Genomic DNA, 21,119 nt, shown 5'->3' with positions numbered 1-21,119 from the left:
TAATGAGAGTCAGAGGGAAATTTTCTCCAACCTGATCTCTACAATGCCACAAAAACATCCTGATGAATATAAATCGTTCAAATACAACAGCCTGCAGCAAGCTGACTTTCTTGTGCCAGTGAAACTCTTGCAACTTCCAAAAATAGATCAGTCAATCAGCCAGAATCATTCTGCCAAAGTTGTGATGCCTGTTCACCACAAAGATAAAGGTCACAACACTGGGGGATGGGCTTTCTTTGCCAAGTCTCATGAACTTGTAAAGATGCGACTGGTTAGAGTTTTGTATTGTCGGTGAAATGCTGTCCAGAGTAAACTGCAGCATCACTTTCATTCTGGAGTCTTAACGTGGAGGAAGAAATAGGTATTAATGAAAGAAACACTAGAGAAGCAGCTATGGCATTTCCTTGTCTCTCATCTTCCACCACCTGTAGGTATCAGCTGACGTGTGAAAGATGCTTATAAGGCACCTGGGTGAACAGGCTTCAAAATACTGACTGATGTCCCATGGATACACGTATTTTCAATCCTGTTCCTCTCTGTGGTGCCAGCACTGAGGTAAACAAGGTGCTGTAATTCAGAAAAGAGCAAGTCTTACTCTGCAGAAGGGTAAGCACTGACAGGCACTAACAATCAGGAACTGAATGAATTTGTGGGACAGACATGGGCCACTGCAAGATAGTGTGTTGTAGCAACACTCCAAAAGAGAACAAACCTCTCTAATGGTTTCTTTCAGAGTTACTATGGCTGTAGAAGAAAAAGGTTTCTCACTAGGTCTTCTAAATCTCTACTTAGCCACTGAAGCAGTCTGTGTTACCTAATCTCCAGCTGATAAAAGCCTCATTTGATTTTAGGTCTGAAGCACATTTTATTTCAAAGACAAGACTATTATTTGATTGAAACAAAGACAAAACTATTTTTCTTTCCACTTCTGTAGTTTTGCTTCATGCAAAGAATTAAAATATTTCAATGAGGGACCTGCATCTGATTTATCAAGAAGACAATTTCTCTAGCTAAAAATAAGTCTTCACGCAGTCTAATCTTAGCCTACAAACATCTGTATTTGATATTTTACTGCCTGAATTGCTTGGATTTTTTTTCTAACACCCAGGACACTTCTGAGCTCAACACAAGTGATTTAGGTTTGCCTACATCAATTTTGCTATCCCTTTATTAAAGATACTGGATTGGTTGTTTTCTAATAATATACAGAATTTGTCTTAAGTGTACTTGCAACCAGACCCAAAATTTAATGGTTTCATTCTTTTAATGCACTCTCTTCAACATCCAAATTTCTTCTGCAAAAACCACAAAACTGTTTTTTAACTTTCTTAACACCATATTCATTGTCTGATTAGTCACCAAGTTCCTATCCCCATTCTCACTGCATTGTATTCCCACTTGTTCTCTCTTTGGTCTCCTTCCTGATATTGGAGAGCTCTTTACTACTTCATTTTTCAACTTCTGAAGTCTAATTAATCTCACCTTTGGTCAGTTCTCACTTCATTCTTACTATTTCTTAAGATGCAAGAGTCATGAATCAAATGGTTTTAACTTCTTTTCAGTCCCATTTCTAAGTCTTTACTTTTTATCTATGCAACTGCAATAGACTGTTAAGAAATTCACAGTAGTAGCAATGGCAGCAGGAGCACTGGCACCAACTATAACATGAAATAGATGTGCTGCTTCTGGATGTTTTCACTTCGTCTGCACCACCTTCCCTTAAAAGGCTTCAACTGTATATTGTGCAAGGAGCAGAACTAAAACAGTCACCTCCCTTATATGGTCAAGTATTACAGTGTTACTCCTTCCCAGTCTTTAATTTATTAAGCAAAAAGCAGTGGAATGTTAAGCCCTCACACACAACACTGATAACCAGGACACATCAAAAAGATAAGACATAAGCTGTCACGTCTGGTAGAGAGGCTGTCAGGACCATAAGGCAGAGAAAAAAACAGGTAACAGACAAGTTCCACTACTTCTTGCTTTCTAGTATGCTACACCTCACAGAGAATAATCATAGTAGAAGAAATCAATTTTTAAAAAGCATCTGGAGACATTTTAGCTATGAAGCATCTAAAAAAGTTAGGATTTCTTTTGTTTTCCTTCCTCCCAACCCCTGCAATGTTTTAATTAAAATACTTATACAGGTGGAATAAAGGTATGCTGAATCACACTCTTGTGTTCAGGGATAGTTTCTGTCTTGAAAACTGGCAACTTCAGGTGGATTTTTTTTTTCTGACAATAGTCCTGACTAATGGATTACTAATAATTGCATGAACCATCAATAAATTCTAATCAGGACTATGTGAATTAGTCTTCTATCAAGTAAGCCTCCAGGCTCATGTAACTTGTGCCAATAAACCGCCTCAGTATTTTCTCCTGCCTTTCTTTGCTTTTGAAATGTTTCAACAGCAAAAACTGCCCTAGCAGAAAGGCAAAGTCAAAGAATCACAGTCACAGAATCATAGCATAAGTTGGATTGCAAGTGACCTTGAAGATCATCTAGTTCCATGGTAAGGATGGAACTAGATGCCATGGGTAAGTATGCAGCACACTAGATCACACTGCTCATAGCCCTGTCCATCATGGCCTTGGACACTGCCAGAGTGGGCTGCCCACAACTTCTCTAGGCAACCTGTTTCAGTACCTCACTGCCCTCACAGTGAAGAATGTTTCCTAATATATAATCTAAATCTCTCACAGTCTAGCTTGAAAACATTTCCCCTTGTCCCACCATTATGTGCGCATGTGGAAAGCTGTTCTCCATCTGTTCATAATCCTTCTTTAGGTAAAGTAAGGCTTCCCTAAATTCTCCCCCGAACCTTCTCTTCTCCAGGCTGAACAACCCCAGGTCTCTCAGCCTGTCCTCACAGGACAGGTTCTTCAGACTTATAATCATCTTCATGGTCCTCTTTTGGACCTGCTACAACAGGTCCACACCTTTCTTGTGCTGAGGACACCAGAACAAGATGCAGCACTGCAGGTGAGGTCTCACAACGGCAGAATCCTCTCCCTGACCCTGCTGGCCACCCTTCTTTGTGATGTCATGTGGGACCATGTCAGAGGCATAACACAAACCTAGATATATGATATTTGTCAGTCTTCCCTTGTCAGCCACTGTAGTCACTGCATTGTATATGGCCACCAGGTTGGTCAGGCACAATTTGTCCTCAGTAAATCTGAGCTGGCTGCCTTGTATCACCTCCTTGTCTTGCCTTAACACTGCTTCCACGAAGATCTGCCCCATGATCTTCCTAGACATAGAGGCGAGGCTTACCAGCCTGAAGTTCCCAGTTTTCCTTTCTCCCCTTTTTAAAAATAGGCATGATGTTTCCCTTTTTCTAGTCTTCAGGGACTTTGCCTGACCACCAGAACTTTTCAAATATGATGGAGAATGGCTTGGGAAAAATATCATCCAATTCCCTCAGGACCCTGGAATGCATCTCATCGGGCCTTATAGACTCGCACCTATTTAGTTTCATCATGTGATATCACACCTGCTCTTCACTGCCAACGGTAAGAACTTTACTCCCCTAGTCCCCACCTGGAAACCTCCAGGTTCAGGGACTTGAGAGATGTGGAAAGCCTGACTGCCAGTGAAGACTGAGGTGAAGAACTCATTGAGTACCTCAGACTTTTCCAGTTCTGTTTTCACCATTCTTCCTTTGCATTTACCACAGCCTTTATTTTCTGGCCTTCATTTTCTGAGTTGTATACTGTTAGAATTCTTGTTATTCTTCACATCCCTTACCAAGTCCTATTCCATCTGTGCCTTAGCTTTCCTGACCTATCCTTACACATCCAATTGGCATCTCCGTACTCTTCCCAGGTCACCTGTCCTGCTTTCATTGGCTATGCACTTCCTTCTTATTCCTCAGTTTGAGAAGCAGATCCTTGCTCAGCCACACCAGTTTCTGTCTTGCACACTTTGATTTTCTAAACACTGGGATGGAAAGTGCTTGTGCTCAAAGAAAAGTGAGTTGCCAGCTATGGTCTGCTCTTTGGTCCTTTAGGACAATTTCCCAGGGGATCATATTCACTAATTCTTTAAACAATTGAAGTTGTTTTTTCTAAAGCTCAGTATCCAGACTATGTTCCTTGCCAGGCCCATGTTCCTTGGGATCATAAACTCAACCCAGGCATGGCCACTACATTCCAGTCAGTCTCAAATCTTAACCTCTCTAATGAGCTCATCCACACTAGTCCAGGTCCAGTAATGCTTCTCCTTTGCTCAGTTTACCTAATAAATCCATGAATACAATCTACCTGGCTTGTGTCATGCAATACTACAGATTCATAGAAGAGAGCTACATGGAACTCGTTTTCAGCACAATCACCACCATACCCAAGGAATATTGTGTGGAAAGTCAGACACTTGGCTTTAAACCTCTAAACCAAACAAATGTAAAGCTTAGTATCTCCCTTTGGCCTCCTGAAGTTCATTGAACTTCATCTGTCTTCCTTAGCAGCAGACTTGCACCATCAGAAGGAAGATTAAAACACTCACCACAGAACTCAGGCTCCCCAATATCCACAGTGAGGCCTCACAGTCAATCATATTCCTTGTTGCCACCTGTATGTCATGGTGTGAACATGCAGCTCTGTATTTCATACCATCAAGTTTTCCTGGCTCTGCAGGACCTCAGTCAAATGCTACAAGCACCTTGTGCATACAAAAAAGACAGCACTCTTAAAAGTACTTGAGACACTTTATAAAATAATGGAAACCTAATTTGTGTCCCATTCCCCACAGGTAACTTTCTGATTCTGTCCCAGAGGGTAAAAGTAAATTCATGCCTAACTACATAGCCATATACAGGGGAGCACTGCAGAACTGAAATGCATTTGTAAGCAGGCCAACAGCTGCAGCACAGCTCTACTTCGAATTTCTGAGAACGGACTGCAAAAGCCACTGCCTCTTCCTTACTCCTCAGGGAGCAAAGTAACAATAGCCAGCACAGCTCGTTGCCGAGTCTGCCTTTGCCTTCAAAACTCATGTGATAATCCTGTCCACTATGGGCAGAAGGTGCAAGAATCCTTTTGATGGACACTGTACTCTAGTCTCACTAATCTGTGATGGAGTGAACTGCCACTGACGCAGAACTCACTGGTGAACAGGGATGGCAAATACACTTTTAAAAAATAGATGAAGCAGATGACATGCAAAGCCGGGATTTATCACTTCACATTTGCAGGTGTTACAAATAGGTCATTGCTGTAGTGATCAAGATATGAAATTACTGCCAGTGTTAAAACTATCAAGGGCAAGGAAGTTACATATATGTTACACTGAGATTGTTATCATCCCAAATTTGGGAGCACTAAAGAATATCTGCTTTCCAGAAAGTTAAATCACTTTTAGGAAGTTACACTGGCAGAATCCTCATATGCAGGCCTAGGTTTTAAGGCCTTAAGTATAACTTTGGCTTTTAAGTTCCCCTCTGAAATCTGGACAATAATATAGAGTTCTAGCAATGAGATTCCATGGGAAAAAGCAGTTCTCTGAAGAGCTAAGCGTTTAATTCAATTTAACTGAAGTTTGTACATATAGAAACTGAGAGCTATCCCTCCTTTTGAAAAAATTCACCCTTAAAAAAATCCCACCATGGATTTTATGAGAAGCCCCTTATTTCAGACATGAAACTGGCCAGTAAGTCTATGGCATCTGCTTCTGCTCAGTCAGACTATTATGGTATGGATTCTGCTGTCAGCATGAAAGCATACTAGCTCAGACTACAAAACACACACTTCCTTGCAGTTTCCAGAAAATGAAAAAATCACAACCTAAACCTCTCTGTCAGCTTTTTTTAAAAAAATCACAGATTTTAGCATGGAGCAGATCTTCCAAAAGGAATCAAAAATAGATGTAACTCACAGACAACAGCCTTTGGTACAATAATAATAAAATTTGATTGAATAAATACTGACACAGGTGGTGTTTGCTAAAAAGTACTGTCTTGTTCATCTGTATTAAATACACTGCTAGGTAAAGCAAAAACCCAATATTCCTATAGTTTTTTTTTTAGAAAATAGAAGTTAATTTATTCATAATGCAAAACCCTTAATTTCAGATGAAATATTTGTGCTCTCATTATAAACAATGAAATCCAATCTTAAGTGAATTCACTTTTAGCTTCAAGAAATGACTCTTAGTTACCTTTTACTAGGAATAAGTTGATTGTAAAATTCTTTTTCCAAACTATTAGTAAGTTCACCCTTTTGAACTAATCATACTACCAACACTTATCTCTTCTTTCCCTTCCACTTAATGATAAAATTCAGAACGAATCAACTGTGTTTACAATAATCCAGACTGTCAAACTGAATACCTGTAACTGGACTGAGTTTGCTAAGAGCAAGGGTTTATTTTAAGTACGATATTTATAATAGTGTTCTTTTCTGCTGTGTGTGCAGGAAAACACAGACATGACAAGATGAGAATAAACAAGAAAGGAGACAAGAAAAAAGCTTGCAGCATTCCTCAGGGGCAAGACTACAAAGTTAATAAAATTTTTATGGAGACACTAGAGATTTAAGTGCTGCTGGATACTGACCCACCTTCGGCACCTCTGAAGGTGAATAATAAACACTACACTGAGCAATACAGCATGGTGCAGGTACTTATAAGCTCAGGGTGAAGGAGCTACCTATTAAGCAGGAAGCAGTCTGAGCTCATCAGTGCGGCACAGAGCTCCTGCTGGCTGGTCTCCTTCACAGGCCATGTTTGGTGCTTTGCTGGCACAAACACAAGCAGTGGGACTCTACAGAGTATCTCTGCACTGCCCTGCATAGATACCATGTGGACATATGGGCTTCCACAAAACACACTGCACTGCCAGAAGAAGGTGTAAACTCAGGCTTGGCTGAATCAGTATCTTCCTTAACTGCAGCAGTGCTCAGAATGTTCACAAGCTTTACATGATTTCACACTACAGTACTGTCTGTGGATATGCAGCCCTGTCTTCTGAGTTGTGTTCTTCAGCACTCTTCCCCTTCCACGTCTTACATCCTTCTGGCCCAGCTTCAGCATGCCTCCCATACTGAGATTTATGAAGAGACGCAACCTAGGAGGTTTGTGCTGGGAGATACTTACTCAGACATAGCACAGCTTCAATTTCTCCTTTATAGGACAACAAGTGTTTTATACAAGGGTTCAGTGCCAGAAAGAAATGAGTACATAATAAAATGGATGAAAATAAAAAAACAAAGATGTAATAGAAAAACCAGTACTTTTTTGCAGATCTTATTTTTTTTCTATATTCTCCATCCATTTATTTTTTAAATAAACTTTTACAAAAGACTTTCTTATTTCCCTTCAAGTCTCTAGGGGTTCTCATGAGCCAAGAAGTAAAATGTGCTTAATTATGTTGCTGAACTGGTACCAAGAGGAAAATGTCAACTATTTTGCTTTACTGAGTATTAAACACCCATTATAAAGCAAGATTAGTTATGTGGACTGTAAGAGTTGTTTCCAAGAAATCTGCTAACAAATTCAGTACCTTACAGACAGAAATACCACTCCCTGAGAAGAGGGAAAAAAAAAAAATTATGCCAAGGTGAATAGGTCTGTGTAAATAAAAATAAGTTTGAATGTTTATTGTTTAAAAAGGAGGGAAGAAGCACTTTCAAAGTACAAAATGGATGTCTTCATCCTCTTGCTTCTGATTTCTCATGATTGTTTTTAATCTATACAGAAAAACAGGATGCTGTCTACACACTGTGTAAAGAAGCCAAATGGTTCTGTAGTATAACAACACCTAGCTGAGAGTTTATCTCTGCTGAGACTACAGATTGCATGGGTTCCTCATGTCTAGCCCCTGAAGACTCTCCTTTGTCTTTAAGCAGAACTATCAATAGGAAAATTCTATTTTCTAGAGGAAAAATTCTAACATTGTACTTAAAGTCCATTAAACCAACTAGTTTGACCACGTATCAGTCATCACTACTAATTGTAGCCAAACGTGGAATTCAAAGCTTACAGGAGAAACACTAATTAGCCAGATTCACATGAGGAAAGAATATCTTCTAGAATAAACAGCTACTGAATGTTAAGAAATTAATTCCCCTTATTGAGACTCTGCCCATATAGATTCCACTAACTTGGGTCCAGCACTCTCCCAAACCATGGGGTAATGTTTGAAGGATTTAAAGGTAAGTAATTAAATAAGGAGCAGGTAAAACAGCTCTGCAGCATGGGCAACAGACACAGGAGAAAATACCGTAGACTCCTTGCCTGTTTTGCCTCAGGTATGGAAATACTCTTAGATATGCTAAAACATTGCCAATACTCTCATCCATTCATTAGTAACAAATTTTAATGTTCTGAATGATTCATTTGAAGAATTTCTAGAAAAGTTACTGCTAGGCTTTCCACAACTCTTCCCAGTGAAAGAAAAAAACAATGTCAGTAAAATCCTCTAACTGGCAAAAGCAAGAATGAATCAATCATCTTAAGCATTTCTAAATGATGGAGAAAAACAAACCTTATTTGTGCAGAGATCTGACAAAAAGAAGCAAATAGAGCTTGAGTTGTACCTGATAGGGAATTGATTCATTTGAACAAGAGAAAGTACTCATAGGGATCTATAAGATCACAGCAATGTTCCTGCAACCACATTAATTTTATTTTAGACAACAATTTCTTGTGTTTCTGAAGAACAACCTACTTAAGATTCTGTTAACTAGGAGGGATGTAGAATTAGCTCTTGATTCTGGAAGCCTCAAGACCTCAGACCTGGTGTGGACCACTGCCCAAGGGCCAGCAACCAATGCTGACTGGCCCACAAAGGAGCTATCTTTACAATCCCATCATGTTCCATCTTTAAGAAATCAATCTGCACTTGGGAGGAAAGATACTGAGAAAAACATGACACTGGATGACTGAAGAGATAAAACTACTGACCACTGAGTGATCAGCCAGTCAGGAGCATTTCCTAAAGAAATTAATTCTACGATTAACAAATAGAGCTATGACCAAGCTAATTTCCTAACACAACTCAGCAGTGAGTGTATGGAGACATTTGCTATATCTATATTATTCCTCTCTGGAATCACAGAAAGATTCTGCAAGCCAGTCAAACCATCCATAACTACATATACCATACCTCAGATCCATAGTGCCAAATGAAATAAACAAAAGAGAGCAATCTTTTAAGGAAATTTACAGACTATGGCTTAGTTCACTCTGTAATATTCTGGCAATCTTATGATGTTGCTTTAGTGGTAATAAATACTACTTGGACAGCAAAACCATAGTGATTTTCATCAACAACAAAATCCATACTTCCTCTCATAAACTCAAACAAATTATCTAATTGATAAAAGTGATGTAAACATGAAAATTCTCACTGGGTTCCCAGTCAAACCAGTTAGGATAAAAAACTATATATGCATTACAGTCACAAATGATATATATGTGTAACATATCTTTGCTTTAACATAAGTAACACACCCCTCCATGTATAATACACAAGTTTGTGAAAATGACATAATTGCCTTTAAAATGTACTTTTCCACAAACCCAAACTTACAAGTATGATAACTTCAAACAAAACTTATTGCAGCAACTAATATTGTTTCCAACTGTTTCTCCTCGTTACAAATGTACTGGAAAGCTTAGCATAAGATGCAGTCTGTGTAACTCTTTCTTATTAGGGAGTTGCTTTCCTCAGTGTGTGGGATGTTAACAGGTGTATCCATCATGATGTTCCATACCAAATGCTGTCTCATGTTGCTTTAGTCATCAGTTTGAGATTCAGATCCAAAACACATAACTTCGCACCCTCTTTTACAAATGTTTCAAGAGTCAACTCCCAAAGGAAGTATAACCTTCAGGACAGTGTGCCTGTGACTCCATGCTTTATGAAAACCTCATTGTCCTTTTCACACAAGCTCTAATAGAATGATTAGAAACAGCTGTTGACATGTACAGTATTCAGCTATGGCTGGGCTAGAAGAAAGGATAAAGCAAGAGACAAAAGCTGTTTTGCTACAGACATCTAGCAAACACACACATTTCTGTGAGTATAATGAGAGAGAGATGTGTTTTGGCAGCAACATATCCCAATTGAATTTTGTCTTTCACATAATAAAACCAGCTGGCATAGTGCTCAGAGTCCCTGTGAGGTAAAATTAGAATTGTAAAATATCTAAGTTGGAAAGTACACATAAGGGTCACCAAGTCCAACTCCCTGCTCCTCACACTATGACCTAACAATTAACCATATGACTGAGATCATTCTGCAGATGCTCCTTGAACTCTGACAGACTTGGTGCTGCAAACACTTCCCTGGAAAGCCTGTTCCAGTGACAAATTGCACACATATGTACTGTATATCCACAGAGAATGAGGTTTGATTGCAGAGTTCACAGTAGTAATGAAGAAAAGTCCAACCAGCTGGAAAGCATGTGGCCATGCTCTCCAGATGTATTGCAGTAATCCCTAGGGTTATTCATGCCCTTCCTGGCTGAGATACAAGAACCACTTTTCATTATTATTTCAGCATTCATGTGCTATAGAGTAAGTTAACTTCTCATCAGTAGGACAAGGAGAATGCACAGTGATCAGATATGGTGACTTCTAGCATTCTGTGAACTTTTACACAACAAATGAAATTCCTTTAAAAGTTACAAGTTTATATTAGACTCCAAATCCTGCCATGGCTCAGCAGCAGCAAGATCATGCCTTGTTCTAGAAAAGACCCTGTACACAGACAGCAACTGACTTAGTATTAGTCAGCCTGTCTCTGCCCCATTCCCAACAGCATGGCCTGTGACGAACTACGCTCTGCAAGCAAAGGCAGGGTTTTACAAATATACATACAGAAAACCAGCTGTCATTGCTATGCTGTAATATACTGTGTTAACAGTCTGACTTGTTGATGGTTTCCTGAGTAAGACAGGAGACCAATCTTCTTAATGCATGGAAATAACAGAAACAAACAAAAAGGCAGATTAAAGCAAGCTGGCCCCTGGAAAACTAAACTTGCCTAAGAATATAAGACACACCCGAACATCAAATGACAGAAATGCATTTTAGCAGTGGACCATGTCTCATTAAGGAAAAACTTCATGTTTAGTCCGACAATGAAATATCAGCCAGGTCTGTAATGAATGCAAACTACAGAAAACAAAAAAATCCCAAAGCATGAGCAAGGGAAAAACAATACTTAAAGCCTTCTCACCTCCCTGCTCTTTTCTGCTCTAGTCTCAAGTCCTGCACAATGACTGCTGCATACAGAACCCATGGATTTTTCAGCAATACAAAGGTCTATGAAGGTAAGGAGAAAATGCTTTGTAAGACTTCTAATTCTACAGAAACTGTCACGAAGATTTTAGAAAAGAGAAGAAAAATGGCATGATAAATTATAAGGTGTAATAAAGAGGTATTCTCTTTATGTTCTTCTGCAGATACTCAGTGAGGTGCACCTCAAAAATGTCATAACTGAAGACTGGCAAGACTCATGGTCTCTTTCCGGAAATACAATAATCCTATGAACTAAGCACAGGGAAAATACCCTCCATTAACTCAGGGATACATGTCTCATATTCATTACTCTTTCCTTACTTACGAGTGAAGTCAGCTGGTTCACAGTGCCTATGCTCATTGACAAAGATGCAAACCAGATGTGAATATATCCACTACATGTGTTACAAAACTCTGTACTGACTGCAATTCAAATTGGGTTACCAGTACTCTGAATTATCTGAGTAATACAGAAAGAATGGCTTTAGGTACATATCAAAAGTTACTGATTGCCTCCCTAGCTGCTTCTTCACCTCCTGAGTACTATAATACTACCATCCTCTGATGCAGAGTCAGCAGGATAGCTCAGAAAATGATCAGGACAGAAACAATGTAGTTTCTCCAGATGGGCAACTCCTTAGTTTTGAAGAAAATAAAAAAATAAATAATATAAGGCAACATAATTTTTTTCTATAAAACTGCTACATGGCAATTACAAGAGTGCAAAGGTGCAGGCAGGCTCAACAATCTTGGTGGTGTAAGGGCTTTCCAGCAAAGGTCTCTTTATAAGGACACAGTACTATAATTTAGATTGGAAGTGACCATAGAAGGTCTCTAGTGCAATATCCTGCGCACAGGACTTGATTCTTTCAAATTTCTTTGTCTCTTGTCCTTCCACCATGCACAGCTGGGAAGTGCCTGGCTCTCAACAGCCACTCCATGTATGGGCAGGACACATGGGCAACCACATCCCAAGTATGGGCAGCTGTTGTTAGGTCCCACCAGAGAATCCATCCGTCTCCAGGCTGAGCAAACCCAGTTCCCCAGCCTCTCTTCTTAGGGCCTGTGCTCCAACCCCTATCTGTGTTGATCATCTTATTCTTTACTGATGTTTTTCCTATAGTGGGGACCCCAAACCAAACACAAGTATCTGGGAGTGGTTTCACACATGATAGCAGAGAATCACTTCCCCCACTCTCTGCACCACATTCTTATTCATACAGCCCAGGGTGTCACTGGCCTCTTCTGATTCCAGAGCACACAACTTCAGACAGCTGTCCTCCAGGACGCTGGCCTGTCTCTGCAGAGCTGCTCCTCAGTTCCTCTGCTGCAGTCTGCATGACTGTAGGGTTCTGCCTTTCTGAGGGCAGGATTCACAGTCTGTCGTTGCCAAATCTCATTAGGTCTTCGCCATCCATTCCTGCCAGTTGTCCAGGTTCCCCTGACTTTATCAAAACCAGTGTGGCCAGCAGGACCAGCGCAGAGACCATCCTCTGGTATGCCTCAGTAGTGACGCTGCACCTTGAATACTACGTCAATTTTTGGGCCACTCACTTCAAAAAGGACTTTGAGATTCTGGAACACGTCCAGAGAAGGGCAACAAGGCTCATGAAGGATCTAGTAAACATGTCATATAAGGAATGTCTGAGGGATATGAGTTTGTTTAGTCTATAAAAGAGGAGGCTCAGGGGAGGCCTAATCACTCTTTACAATTTCTCTGCAAAGAGGTTGTTATATGGAGGGGGCTGGTCTCTTCTACTGCGCCTACAGTGAGCAGACAAAGGAAATGGCCTTAAAACTAAGATATGGAATATTCAGATTAGACACTAGAAAAAAAATATCTTCACTGTTGTAGTAGTCAGGCACTGAAATAGGTTGCCCATGGAGGTGGTAGAGTCACTATCCCCGGATATGTTCAAGAGGTATCTGGATCTGGTTTAGTGATTTAGGGGCAACAGCAGCAGTGCCAGATGAGCAGTTGAACTGGATGATCTTGTAAGTCTTTTCCAACCTTGATGATTCTATGTCTGCTGGCTCTGTTCTCCAGCACATGAACAGGCACCACACACACAACTTAGTGTCATCTACAAACTGTGTCCTCCATCTTCCCCTAAGGACCATTCACAAAGATGTTAAACAGGACAGGTCACAGAACAGACCCCTGCAGTACCCCACTTTTTACCAGTTCATTAGTTAATTGTCCATGAGTCTGAGCATCAAACCAGACTTTTACCTACCTAGATCTCCACCTGTTCAAACCATAAAAATCCTGAATTGGATACAAGAATAACACTGGACAGTTTCAAAAGCCTTGTAAAAATGACAGTAAATGACATCTACTATCTCAACCCCATCATTTTATGAGCCAGGCAATTAGGTTGATTAGACCTAATTAAATACTAGATTTATTCTAGTAGCTCCCTAAGGATGCCATTTAGATTTGGATTGCCTGGCTTACACTAGTTTTCCTTTCTCTCTCCTGCAAAATGCTCTGTACATTTCAGAGACTGAAAATTAGCAAGCGCTCTTTTTGGTTGTAGGACTTGTTTGGGAAGGGAAAGGAAGAAAGCAGTTTCACAAGTATATGATATTGTTCATAGAAAAAATACAAAAAGAAGAAGGACGTATAGTATGCCATAGGTATAGTCTGTTACTACATGTGAGAAACAAGACATTAATAACATTACAGAATCAAAGAATTGTTGATGTCGGAAAGATTTTAGGTCCCTTTCATTTCCCCACAAAAGGAAACATGAGACAATGTTTCTTCTCCCTCAAAATTAATATAACATTTCAAGTGACTATTACTTAAAGTACAATCTAGTCTAACAGGACTCTCAAACTTCTTAAAATAATTTCAAGTCCTCTGGCTCTCCCAGTCTTATTGTGATCTTCTTCAAAAAACACAGAATCTAAACAATAATTTACTGTCCTCTTAATTTCTAAACAACCTAAGAAGACAATACTTTAAAATACACCCTAGAAACAAAACACATTGTTTTGAAACTCTGTGCCAGAAAAGTTTTCTTTTAAATCAGCAGGAAGCATTCTCCATGAAGGTCACCCATTGACAAAAAATCCTTTGATGGGAGAGGTTGCTCTTGGGCTGATACCAGCTGTGCTTTCCAGCCTGAGCAAAACATGTTCAGACATGCTGATATACCAGGGAGCCTTTGTAAGTTGAAGCACACAATAAGACTGCATAAGACCATGAAAGGAAAGGAGCCTTTAACCTTTAAGTAGTCACAAAGTCATCTGTAACTGATGTGATGCAAAATTCCTCAGATTGTTTTAATTAAAACACTTTTGGACTTTTTCTAAGGACATTTGTTGGAATTCCTGCTGTTTATTTGTACCTGTATACTTTTTGAGATATAAGACATGTGATACTAAGACATCTTTGACTTTCTGTTACGCACCATCAATCCTGCACACTGCAAGGCCTGCTCCAGGCATTTTCCAGTGCTTCTTTTACTCAGGTAGTTTTTCAGATATGGCCCATTAAGCCTAGACAAAAGTCTGTTTGTGAGAATTACAAATACACATACTTTTAAACAGGAGTTAATCAAGGTTACAAAACATTTCTTTCTCACGAAGCACCAAATCTTCTATCTCTCTAACTCTGGTCGATAAACTGACCTCATTATCAGCCAAAGATTAAGCTGGAAACAGAGCACTGCATAGTTTTCAACTCATCTTTTCTTCCTACATTAATAAAGCTTTCAGTATACCTTTATGTGCTCAGTCCTGCACGCTTCACACTGCACAACCAAAGAACCTGCTCATTTTAAGCCAAGAAACTATAGCAGTCCATTCCATACACAGGCCAGAATCTAACTACCTTTGTGTAAGAGTTAGAGCTGTGTGTTGTGTAAGGCTGCTCTGCAGCCTGCCATTCCCAACAGGGAACACCTGCCTTCAGGCCCAGACCTGGCCAGGGAATCCCTCTCAAATCCCATTTTTATTTGTGTGCCAAATAAAAGAAAAAAGCCATGGGATTGCTTAGCATCTCTTGCCATTAATCCATAAAGGACAACACAGATCCTCAAATATTATTAAAATAGCAATATTCTACTGATATTTCACAGGACATGATGCCAACATATTTTCTGTTCTTTTCTTCATGAGCAGCCACTGAGGAACACAAGATTAATTCTCTCCTGTAAATGTCAACAGTATGCAATAGATTGATGTATGCCCATTCTTATCTTTCACTGAAAAAGCGCTTCAGTATCCAAAGGCTGGTGTCCTGTAAAGTGTTGAGAATAAACATTTACTCCATATACATTTAAAATGTAGCCTGTCCTGACTATAGTGTGGCATATTTGACTGTTGCAAACCCACTATAGGCTTGACTACCCAGTGTTTCATTATCCTAGCCTGCACTGGTGAAAACATGCTATAGTCATGACAAATCCAGCATCAAAGAAAACATAAAGACCAAGACAATTCCCTAAGGATATCTTTGAAAATGTTTGCAATGATAAATCACCTCCACTGCTTAAAAAACATTCAGGGACAAAAGTATAGTATCTAGATTACAAGCACATTGTAGAAATAAAACTAAGAGGCACAGCTAAAGAAAGAACATTAGTGCCTTGTAATGATAGTTGGTTTTTTTTCTACAAGTCTTCTCATATCTCATATTCTATGTCATATCTGTGTAAATAAAACATTTAGCTGTAGAACATATTTGAAAGATGTTATAGAAAAAATATTTTATTTTACTATATATATAAGTATACAGAGGATTTATATGGACACTTTCAATATTGCAATGTTACTTTAGAAGTTATAAATCCTGAACACCTTTCCCATCACAGTGGTCCCCAACTTTACATTATATTTCAAACATGTTAAATTACATTCATGAAGGTTTTATACAGCTGTCCTTCTGCAGCATTACATAGCACAAATTGTCCTTCTGCTCTATCTAATTTAAAAACTGCGTATATGTGACATGGACTCAGTTTGACAGAGGTGTCTTAAAAAATTCACAGTGAGCCTATTTCAGATAAGAGGGAGTGAGACTGAATTATCCTGCTGAAGAAAGATAAAAAGAGTAAGGTCATGGCTGGCATAACTTGAACTAAACACAGTCACAAAGTGAATGCAGTATGAACTATGCAGAAAGACACATTTATGACTTGGAGAAGCCTTTATGTTGAAAAAATCCCTTAAACTCAATAGTAGAAGGTGTTCAGGTAGAGAAAAAGAAACACAATGCCTATCCTGCCTCTGGCACATACTTTTTCAGATGACCAACAATACAGAAGAAATGTACAAGTAAAGACAGACAAAAAATCTGTGCGGGATTTGTATCTTAAGAATTCAAGTAAATAAAGAAAAAGACAAGTGTAATGTGGTGCGTTGTTCCCCATGGCCTGAGGTATATATTTGAAGAAGAAGAGGGGCACTGAATGGGAAGGATAAGAGGAACAGGGGAAAAACATGGAATGTGGAAGGTAAGAAAGAGAACAAAGACAAAAATGAAAGGAAGTGGTGGAAGGGCAGGTGGGAAGGGGGGAAGGGAGGGGAGGGAGGGAGGAAGGGGAGGGAGGGAGGAAGGGGAGGGAGGGAGGGAGGGAGGGAGGGAGGGAGGGAGGGAGGGAGGGAGGGAGGGAAGGAGGGAGGGAGGGAAGGAGGGAAGGAGGGAAGGAGGGAAGGCAGGCAGGCGGGAAGGCAGGCAGGCAGGCAGGCAGGGAGGCAAGGAAGGCAAGGAAGGCAGGCAGGCAAGGCAGGCAGGCAGGGAGGCAGGCAGGCAGGGAGGGAGGCAGGCAGGGAGGGAGGCAGGGAGGGAGGCAGGGAGGCAGGGAGGCAGGGAGGCAGGCAGGGAGGCAGGCAGGGAGGCAGGCAGGGAGGCAGGCAGGGAGGGAGGCAGGCAGGCAGGCAGGAAGGCAGGAAGGCAGGCAGGAAGGCAGGCAGGAAGGCAGGAAGGCAGGAAGGCAGGAAGGCAGGCAGGAAGGCAGGAAGGCAGGAAGGCAGGAAGGCAGGAAGGCAGGCAGGAAGGCAGGCAGGAAGGCAGGCAGGCAGGAAGGCAGGAAGGCAGGCAGGAAGGCAGGAAGGCAGGCAGGAAGGCAGGAAGGCAGGAAGGCAGGAAGGCAGGAAGGCAGGAAGGCAGGAAGGCAGGCAGGAAGGCAGGAAGGAAGGCAGGAAGGAAGGCAGGAAGGCAGGAAGGAAGGCAGGAAGGAAGGAAGGAAGGCAGGAAGGAAGGCAGGAAGGCAGGAAGGAAGGCAGGAAGGCAGGAAGGAAGGCAGGAAGGAAGGCAGGAAGGAAGGCAGGAAGGAAGGCAGGCAGGAAGGCAGGCAGGCAGGCAGGAAGGCAGGCAGGAAGGAAGGCAGGCAGGAAGGAAGGCAGGCAGGAAGGCAGGCAGGAAGGCAGGAAGGAAGGCAGGAAGGCAGGAAGGCAGGAAGGCAGGCAGGCAGGCAGGAAGGCAGGCAGGAAGGCAGGCAGGCAGGCAGGCAGGAAGGCAGGCAGGCAGGCAGGCAGGAAGGAAGGAAGGAAGGAAGGAAGGAAGGAAGGAAGGAAGGAAGGAAGGAAGGAAGGAAGGAAGGAAGGAAGGAAGGAAGGAAGGAAGGAAGGAAGGAAGGAAGGAAGGAAGGAAGGAAGGAAGGAAGGAAGGAAGGAAGGAAGGGAGGGAGGGAGGGAGGGAGGGAGGGAGGGAGGGAGGGAGGGAGGGAGGTAAGAAGGATGGATTTGACTTCATGATCTTATTGGTCTTTTCCAACCAAAATGTTTGTATGACATAAGCAAAGCTTCTTGATGTGCTTCAGACAAAATGGACCACACTCTAAACCACAATGTTTGTTGCTGCCAGGGGAAGCTTCCTTTCTGCAACCACGGCAGACTGGTTAGAGCTCATAGTATCTCTGCTCTTCGCAACAACAGGACATTTCTTTAAACATGCCAGAACCCTCATTGTCACTGCAGCCCCCCTTAAAAGCATCTCTAGATGACCAGACAATAAACAGACAATTAGCAGACAGAACACTAATATGTCAAAGCTGCATTAAGAGATAGGCTCCCAGATGTAAAGTGGCAGGGTACAGCACAATATGGTGCTTAGCTCTGCCCAGGCTAACTATAAATACAGCACCTACATGCTGTTGAAAGAGCCTTGCTTTCAGATGATGCGAGTCACAGTAGTATCCTCTCAGTAACCCTTTTCTTCAGTGCCATCTTGACTTTTATTTTATACACACACCCAACTCTGTATTTCCTACAGAAACAATTTTTATTCACCCTTGTGATTCTCATTTTGTGCACTGTTAGCTAACATCTCAGTATTTAATTTCCTTTCCTGTTATGCAGGCATCAGATAAATCAGATATGAAACAAGAATAGATTTTTGAACAGGGAACACAGGTTCATATTCCCCAAAACAAAAGGAACACCAGCCTAAGGGTACATATTGCCAGAGAATTGAAGTCTGGAGACGTACTGCCACAATCCTGTTGATGTTGGAGCATATTAAACCAGATGTTTCCTGTGAAGTGTTATCCTCTCCCTACAGTACGTACTAGTGTGTTTCAGCAGTCACTTCAATCAAACACATGCAACACTGGTTAAATATTTTGAGTGAATTCTCTTGTAATTCACTGCTCCATTTGCTAATGCCATATTCCTAAGCAACACTTAGGGTCCTTTGGATTATTGCTTCCTTCTTTTTTAAGTTTAACAATGCCCTTTGAAAAAATCTTAAGCAACACATCATGCACACAAGTGAAAAAGGAACAGATTTTCTAAATCCTTAAGTTGTTGTCATATTTGTTTTTCTTTAACAGAGCTAAGGAAAAGCTCCAGCTTAATTATTTAGGCTAAACTGTGGCCACGCAATATGGACACACCATAAAAAGAGGTGGTTTTTATTCACTGTCTAGCACAGACTTCAGGAAAGACTTCTGTGACCTCAGAAGACAGAGGACAGGAATGGATCCAGTTCTCCCAGAGGAAGCCACTGTTATTACTGAGGTTCAGAAGCAGGCCAAAGCTCAGTGAACCTCCAAGGAAGGTGTCTATGATACTTCTTAATAGCATTCTAACCCATGCAGTCAGCCCACACACACCAGTCAGGGACACATAAAGAGCTGCACAGAGCTTATGGGCCAGGATTAAAGGGAGAGCAGTGACAGGAGGCATTACAGTGATGGTCTGCCACTCGCCACCTGACCATGAAGACCAAATATATAAAGCCCTCTACAGACTGGAGCAGCCTCACATTCACAAGCCCTGGTGCTCATGGGGGCTTTCAATCACCCTGGTATCTGCTGAAGGGACAATACAGTGGGGCACTTGCAACCAAGGAAGCTCCTGGAGAGCATGGAAAAATTCTTTTTCTTCAAGTGACAGAGGAGCTAAGAAGAAGACATCCTAAGCAGAACCTTGATCTCGCCACAGTGAGGGGCTGGTGTGGAATGTGATGTGCAGTGACCATGAAATGGCAAAATGCAAGATCCTCAGGGCTGTGAGGAGAGCACACAGCAAGCTCACTACCCTGGACTTCAGGAGAGCAGGCTTTGGTCTCTTCAAGGATCTGCTCAATAGAGTGCCATGGGACAAAGCCCAGGAGTAAAGAAGGGCCCAAGAAAGCTGGGTAACATTCAAGCATCACATCCTACAAGCTTGACAGAGATGCATCCCAACAAAGAAGAAGGAATGCAAAAACACCAGGGAGCCCATGAATGAACAAGTTGTTTCTAGACACACTTAAACACAAGAAGAAAGTCCAGAGAGGGTAGAACTGGTATTGGCAAGGTTGCCTGTGAGGAATACAGATGAATTGTCCAAGCAGCTGGGGATAAGGCTAGGAAGGCTAAAGCCCTGATAGAATTAAACCTGGCCAGGCAAGACAAAAGCAGCAAGAATAGTTTTTCTAAGTACATTGGTGATAAAAGGAAGACTAGGAAAATTGTGGACTCTCCAGAAACAAACAAGAAACCTGGTTAGAGAGGACAAGAAGAAGGCTGAGGAACTCAGTGGCAGTTTTACCTCAATCCTTACCAGCCACAGTGCTCCAGCCTCATTACCCAAGTTGCACAACTAGTGGAAGATAACCCTGCCCATGGCAGGGGGCTCAGAAACACCGAATCTGTGTGCAAACTGCATGATCTACACTGAATTACATGACAACATGTAACTCATAAATCTTGAAGAAAACAAGGAGAACTACAGAACAAAATAAAAAAGAAATAAATCGAGTGTCCTGGATACAGACTGAAAACTTCATAACAATAAATGTCTGTAAGAATGGAAGGGAAAATACCTATATCCTTCCATCATTATCAGTTGCTCAGTTTTATTTAATAATCAGGCTCAGCTCCACAAAACTAAATAAGGCAGTAACCAGCATGAGATGATCTTTGCGCCAGAAGGTCAAGTAAACATTGCAAAGAATATAATTCAAACAGTCAGTGTTATTGAAAGGGACTTGAGCTCATGCTTTCCAACACACTTATCAAACTTCATGAAAAGAAGACAGAAAAACATATTTAAGTGTCATTGTTTCTTCAGTACTTACACAAATGCAGATATGGTGTTTATATACAAAATGAACTCTACTCTTTTTATACCATATTTCAGTATAAAAATAATGAGATTTTTGGACTGCTGAACAGAATAAACAAAACACATCAAACACGACCTAACAGTATTTTTTAAACTAAACTATCTACCCATAAGTAAGGAATGTATTTCCAAAGACTCTGTCAATCATTAGAGGGAGCTGCAATCTCTGAATTTAGTAACGTTTCTAAACTTCCTGAATAGGCAAACTGTAAATACAGCAAACAACCTTTCCACACAACCTACATTTCACTTTATAATTACCGTTTCCTGAGGATACATATTTAAGGGGAGCAGCAGATCACTCTTGTCA

General features: G+C 41.1%; 1 protein-coding gene and 1 long non-coding RNA gene across 2 annotated transcripts in view; one reads left to right on the top strand and one right to left on the bottom strand.

The window, feature by feature from the left end:
- The window catches only part of PGM5 (phosphoglucomutase 5), a 70,264-nt gene that overhangs the window by 31,096 nt on the left and 18,049 nt on the right, over positions 1 to 21,119 (bottom strand). The window lies entirely within an intron of this gene.
- On the top strand, positions 10,262 to 14,569 carry LOC111940816 (uncharacterized). Its single transcript, XR_002869707.2, has 3 exons — positions 10,262 to 11,101; positions 11,207 to 11,277; positions 11,410 to 14,569. It is a non-coding gene; the product is annotated as an uncharacterized LOC111940816 (long non-coding RNA).

This window comes from Cyanistes caeruleus, chromosome Z (genome assembly GCF_971803275.1).
Source record: "Cyanistes caeruleus chromosome Z, bCyaCae1.hap1.1, whole genome shotgun sequence".
Classification (NCBI taxonomy): Eukaryota; Metazoa; Chordata; class Aves; order Passeriformes; family Paridae; genus Cyanistes; species Cyanistes caeruleus.
This window is presented reverse-complemented; position numbering and strand designations above follow the sequence as displayed.